The sequence below is a fragment of the Manacus candei genome, unplaced genomic scaffold (genome assembly GCF_025592945.1).
Source record: "Manacus candei isolate 608988 ecotype Guabito, Panama unplaced genomic scaffold, ASM2559294v1 h1tg000024l, whole genome shotgun sequence".
Taxonomy (NCBI): Eukaryota; Metazoa; Chordata; class Aves; order Passeriformes; family Pipridae; genus Manacus; species Manacus candei.
The window spans coordinates 10,504,457-10,510,514 of NW_026138072.1; the positions used below are offsets into that span (position 1 = coordinate 10,504,457).

The window sequence follows — 6,058 nt, forward strand, 5'->3', positions numbered from 1 at the left end:
TTGGGAAGGTTTGGGAAGGTTTGGGAAGGGAAGGTTTGGGAAGGGAAGGGAAGGGAAGGGAAGGGAAGGTTTGGGAAGGTTTGGGAAGGTTTGGGAAGGTTTGGGAAGGGAAGGGAAGGGAAGGTTTGGGAAGGTTTGGGAAGGTTTGGGAAGGTTTGGGAAGGTTTGGGAAGGTTTGGGAAGGGAAGGGAAGGGAAGGGAAGGTTTGGGAAGGGAAGGGAAGGGAAGGGAAGGGAAGGGAAGGGAAGGGAAGGGAAGGGAAGGGAAGGGAAGGGAAGGGAAGGGAAGGGAAGGGAAGGGGAAGGGAAGGGAAGGGAAGGTTTGGGAAGGTTTGGGAAGGTTTGGAAGGTTTGGGAAGGGAAGGGAAGGGAAGGGAAGGGAGGGAAGGTTTGGGAAGGGAAGGGAAGGGAAGGGAAGGAAGGGAAGGGAAGGGAAGGGAAGGGAAGGGAAGGGAAGGGAAGGGAAGGGAAGGGAAGGGAAGGGAAGGGAAGGGAAGGGAAGGGAAGGGAAGGGAAGGGAAGGGAAGGTTTGGGAAGGGAAGGGAAGGAAGGTTTGGGAAGGGAAGGGAAGTTTGGGAAGGTTTGGGAAGGGAAGGTTTGGGAAGGTTTGGGAAGGTTTGGGAAGGTTTGGGAAGGGAAGGGAAGGGAAGGTTTGGGAAGGGAAGGGAAGGTTTGGGAAGGGAAGGGAGGGAAGGTTTGGAAGGAAGGGAAGGGAAGGTTTGGGAAGGTTTGGGAAGGGAAGGAAGGTTTGGAAGGGAAGGTTTGGGAAGGGAAGGGAAGGTTTGGGAAGGGAAGGTTTGGGAAGGGAAGGGAAGGGAAGGGAAGGGAAGGGAAGGAAGGGAAGGGAAGGGAAGGGAAGGGAAGGGAAAGGGAAGGGAAGGGAAGGGAAGGGAAGGTTTGGGAAGGGAAGGGAAGGGAAGGGAAGGGAAGGGAAGGGAAGGGAAGGGAAGGGAAGGGAAGGGAAGGGAAGGGAAGGGAAGGGAAGGGAAGGGAAGGGAAGGGAAGGAAGGGAAGGGAAGGGAAGGGAAGGGAAGGTTTGGGAAGGGAAGGGAAGGTTTGGGAAGGGAAGGTTTGGGAAGGTTTGGGAAGGGAAGGGAAGGGAAGGTTTGGGAAGGGAAGGTTTGGGAAGGGAAGGGAAGGGAAGGTTTGGGAAGGTTTGGGAAGGTTTGGGAAGGGAAGGGAAGGGAAGGTTTGGGAAGGAAGGTTTGGGAAGGGAAGGTTTGGGAAGGGAAGGGAAGGTTTGGGAAGGTTTGGGAAGGTTTGGGAAGGTTTGGGAAGGGAAGGTTTGGGAAGGGAAGGTTTGGGAAGGGAAGGTTTGGGAAGGGAAGGTTTGGGAAGGTTTGGGAAGGTTTGGGAAGGGAAGGGAAGGTTTGGGAAGGGAAGGGAGGTTTGGGAAGGTTTGGGAAGGGAAGGGAAGGTTTGGGAAGGGAAGGTTTGGGAAGGTTTGGGAAGGTTTGGGAAGGTTTGGGGAAGGTTTGGGAAGGGAAGGTTTGGGAAGGTTTGGGAAGGTTTGGGAAGGGAAGGGAAGGGAAGGGAAGGGAAGGGAAGGGAAGGGAAGGGAAGGAAGGGAAGGGAAGGGAAGGAAGGGAAGGGAAGGGAAGGGAAGGGGAAGGGAAGGGAAGGAAGGGAAGGGAAGGGAAGGGAAGGGAAGGGAAGGAAGGGAAGGGAAGGGAAGGTTTGGGAAGGAAGGGAAGGGAAGGGAAGGTTTGGGAAGGGAAGGGAAGGGAAGGTTTGGGAAGGGAAGGGAAGGGAAGGTTTGGGAAGGGAAGGGAAGGGAAGGTTTGGGAAGGGAAGGGAAGGGAAGGGAAGGTTTGGGAAGGAAGGGAAGGGAAGGGAAGGTTTGGGAAGGGAAGGGAAGGGAAGGGAAGGGAAGGGAAGGGAAGGGAAGGGAAGGTTTGGGAAGGGAAGGTTTGGGAAGGGAAGGGAAGGTTTGGGAAGGGAAGGGAAGGGAAGGGAAGGAAGGGAAGGGAAGGAAGGGAAGGGAAGGGAAGGAAGGGAAGGAAGGAAGGGAAGGGAAGGGAAGGTTTGGGAAGGGAAGGGAAGGGAAGGTTTGGGAAGGGAAGGTTTGGGAAGGGAAGGTTTGGGAAGGGAAGGGAAGGGAAGGGAAGGGAAGGGAAGGAAGGGAAGGGAAGGGAAGGGAAGGGAAGGAAGGGAAGGAAGGGAAGGGAAGGGAAGGGAAGGGAAGGGAAGGGAAGGAAGGAAGGGAAGGGAAGGGAAGGTTTGGAAGGTTGGAAGGGAAGGGAAGGAAGGGAAGGGAAGGGAAGGGAAGGGAAGGGAAGGAAGGAGGTTTGGGAAGGGAAGGGAAGGGAAGGGAAGGTTTGGAAGGGAAGGGAAGGGAAGGTTTGGGAAGGGAAGGTTTTGGGACAGGAAAGGAAGGAAAGGTTTGGGAAGGGAAGGTTTGGGAAGGGAAAGGAAGGGAAGGTTTGGGAAGGTTTGGGAAGGTTTGGGAAGGTTTGGGAAGGAAGGAAGGGAAGGTTTGGGAAGGGAAGGGAAGGGAAGGAAGGGAAGGGAAGGTTTGGGAAGGTTTGGGAAGGTTTGGGAAGGGAAGGGAAGGGAAGGTTTGGGAAGGTTTGGGAAGGTTTGGGAAGGTTTGGGAAGGTTTGGGAAGGTTTGGGAAGGGAAGGGAAGGGAAGGGAAGGGAAGGGAAGGGAAGGGAAGGGAAGGGAAGGGAAGGGAAGGGAAGGTTTGGGAAGGGAAGGGAAGGGAAGGGAAGGGAAGGGAAGGAAGGGAAGGTTTGGGAAGGTTTGGGAAGGTTTGGGAAGGTTTGGGAAGGGAAGGGAAGGGAAGGGAAGGGAAGGGAAGGGAAGGGAAGGGAAGGAAGGGAAGGGAAGGGAAGGGAAGGGAAGGGAAAGGGAAGGGAAGGGAAGGGAAGGGAAGGAAGGGAAGGGAAGGAAAGGGAAGGGAAGGGAAGGGAAGGGAAGGGAAGGGAAGGGAAGGGAAGGGAAGGAAGGTTTGGGACGGGAAGGGAAGGGAAGGTTGGAAGGGAAGGAAGGGAAGGTTTGGGAAGGTTTGGGAAGGGAAGGTTTGGGAAGGTTTGGGAAGGTTTGGAAGGTTTGGGAAGGGAAGGGAAGGGAAGGTTTGGGAAGGGAAGGGAAGGTTTGGGAAGGGAAGGGAAGGGAAGGTTTGGGAAGGGAAGGGAAGGGAAGGTTTGGGAAGGTTTGGGAAGGGAAGGGAAGGTTTGAGGAAGGGAAGGTTTGGGAAGGGAAGGGAAGGTTTGGGAAGGTTTGGGAAGGGAAGGGAAGGTTTGGGAAGGGAAGGTTGGGAAGTTTGGGAAGGTTTGGGAAGGTTTGGGAAGGTTTGGGAAGGGAAGGTTTGGGAAGGTTTGGGAAGGGAAGGGAAGGGAAGGGAAGGGAAGGGAAGGTTTGGGAAGGGAAGGTTTGGGAAGGGAAGGAAGGTTTGGGAAGGGAAGGGAAGGGAAGGGAAGGGAAGGGAAGGGAAGGGAAGGGAAGGGAAGGGAAGGGAAGGGAAGGGAAAGGGAAGGAAGGGAAGGGAAGGGAAGGGAGGAAGGGAAGGGAAGGGAAGGGAAGGAAGGTTCGGGAAGGGAAGGTTCGGGAAGGGAAGGGAAGGGAAGGTTTGGGAAGGGAAGGTTTGGGAAGGGAAGGAAGGTTTGGGAAGGTTTGGGAAGGTTTGGAAGGTTTGGGAAGGGAAGGTTTGGGAAGGGAAGGGAAGGGAAGGGAAGGGAAGGGAAGGGAAGGGAAGGGAAGGGAAGGGAAGGGAAGGGAAGGGAAGGGAAGGGAAGGGAAGGGAAGGGAAGGGAAGGGAAGGGAAGGGAAGGGAAGGGAAGGGAAGGGAAGGGAAGGGAAGGGAAGGGAAGGGAAGGGAAGGGAAGGGAAGGGAAGGGAAGGTTTGGGAAGGTTTGGGAAGGTTTGGGAAGGGAAGGTTTGGGAAGGTTTGGGAAGGGAAGGGAAGGGAAGGGAAGGTAAGGGAAAGGAAGGGAAGGGAAGGGAAGGGAAGGGAAGGGAAGGGAAGGTTTGGGAAGGGAAGGGAAGGGAAGGGAAGGGAAGGGAAGGGAAGGGAAGGGAAGGGAAGGGAAGGGAAGGGAAGGAAGGGAAGGAAGGGAAGGGAAGGGAAGGGAAGGTTTGGGAAGGGAAGGAAGGGAAGGTTTGGGAAGGTTTGGGAAGGGAAGGTTTGGGAAGGGAAGGTTTGGGAAGGTTTGGGAAGGTTTGGAAGGTTTGGGAAGGGAAGGTTTGGGAAGGGAAGGTTTGGGAAGGGAAGGTTTGGGAAGGTTTGGGAAGGTTTGGGAAGGTTTGGGAAGGTTTGGGAAGGTTTGGGAAGGGAAGGGAAGGGAAGGTTTGGGAAGGGAAGGTTTGGGAAGGGAAGGAAGGGAAGGTTTGGGAAGGGAAGGGAAGGTTTGGGAAGGTTTGGAAGGAAGGGAAGGGAAGGGAAGGGAAGGGAAGGGAAGGGAAGGGAAGGGAAGGGAAGGGAAGGGAAGGGAAGGGAAGGAAGGAAGGGAAGGGAAGGAGGAAGGGAAGGAAGGGAAGGGAAGGAAGGGAAGGGAAGGAAGTTTGGGAAGGTTTGGGAAGGTTTGGGAAGGGAAGGGAAGGGAAGGTTTGGAAGGGAAGGAAGGGAAGGGAAGGGAAGGTTTGGGAAGGGAAGGGAAGGTTTGGGAAGGTTTGGGAAGGTTTGGGAAGGTTTGGGAAGGTTTGGGAAGGTTTGGGAAGGTTTGGGAAGGGAAGGGAAGGGAAGGAAGGGAAGGGAAGGGAAGGGAAGGAAGGAAGGGAAGGGAAGGGAAGGGAAGGGAAGGGAAGGAAGGTTTGGGAAGGAAGGGAAGGGAAGGGAAGGGAAGGGAAGGGAAGGGAAGGGAAGGGAAGGGAAGGGAAGGTTTGGAAGGGAAGGTTTGGAGTGGAAGGTTTGGGAAGGGAAGGGAAGGGAAGGGAAGGGAAGGGTTTGGATGGGAAGGAGAAGGGAAGGTTTGGGAAGGGAAGGTTTGGGAAGGGAAGGGAAGGGAAGGGAAGGGAAGGGAAGGAAGGGAAGGGAAGGGAAGGAAGGGAAGGGAAGGGAAGGGAAGGGAAGGGAAGGGAAGGGAAGGGAAGGTTGGGAAGGGAAGGTTTGGAAGGAAGGGAAGGGAAGGGAAGGGAAGGGTGGGAAGGTTTGGGGATGGGAAGGGAAGGGAAGGGAAGGTTTGGAAGGGAAGGGAAGGTTTGGGAAGGTTTGGGAAGGTTTGGGAAGGGAAGGTTTGGGAAGGGATGGTTTGGGAAGGGAGGGAAGGGAAGGGATGGGTTGGGTAGGGAAGGGAAGGAAGGGAAGGGAAGGGAAGGGATGGGAAGGGAAGGTAGGGTATGGGAAGGGAGGGTTGGGAAGGGAAGGGAAGGGAAGGGAAGGGAAGGGAAGGGAAGGGTAGGGAAGGGATGGGAAGGGATGGGAAGGGAAGGGAAGGTTTGGGTTGGAAGGTTGGAGGGAAGGGTTGGTTGGGAGGAAGGGAAGGGTTGGGTAGGGAAGGGATGGGAAGGGATGGAAGGAAGGTTGGGAAGGGAAGGGAAGGGAAGGGATGGGTAGGGTAGGGTTGGGAAGGGAAGGGTGGTTTGGGTTGGGGGGGTTGGGGATGGGTTGGTTGGGGGGGTCTTGGGTTGGATGGGTGGGTGGGGATGGGTTGGAGGGGGAAGGTTGGGAGGGTTGGAGATTGGGTAGGATGGGGTTGGTTGGTGTTGGGTTGGGGGTGGTTGGTGGGGATGGGTTGGGGGTTTGGGAGGGTTGGGTTGGGGAGGTGGGAGGGGTTGGGTGGGGGGGTTGGGATGGGTTGGGTTGGGTTGGGTTGGGTTGGGGGGGGTATGGGGAGGTTGGGTGGGGTAGCAGGTGGGGGTTGCGGGGGTGGGAGGGGTTGGGTTGGGTCTGGGTTGGGGGGGGTCTGGGGGGCGTGGGGGGGGTTGGGGGGGGTTGGGGGGGTTGGGGGGGGTAGGGGGGGGTTGGGTTGGGGGGGTTGGGGTTGGGGGGGTTGGGTTGGGTTGGTTGGATGGGTTGGGCTTGGGTTGGGGGGGTTTGGGTTGGGGGGGTTGGGTATGGGGGGATGGGTGGGGGGGGTTGGGTTGGTGCGAAGCGACGGGGACGCAGAAGCCGGGGGG

General features: G+C 56.8%; 1 long non-coding RNA gene across 1 annotated transcript; it reads left to right on the top strand.

Annotated features, from left to right (window-relative positions):
- The first annotated feature begins 3,753 nt into the window (after positions 1 to 3,753).
- Positions 3,754 to 4,617, top strand: LOC127471316 (uncharacterized). Its single transcript, XR_007904625.1, has 3 exons — positions 3,754 to 3,968; positions 4,170 to 4,289; positions 4,581 to 4,617. It is a non-coding gene; the product is annotated as an uncharacterized LOC127471316 (long non-coding RNA).
- The last annotated feature ends 1,441 nt before the right edge of the window (positions 4,618 to 6,058 follow it).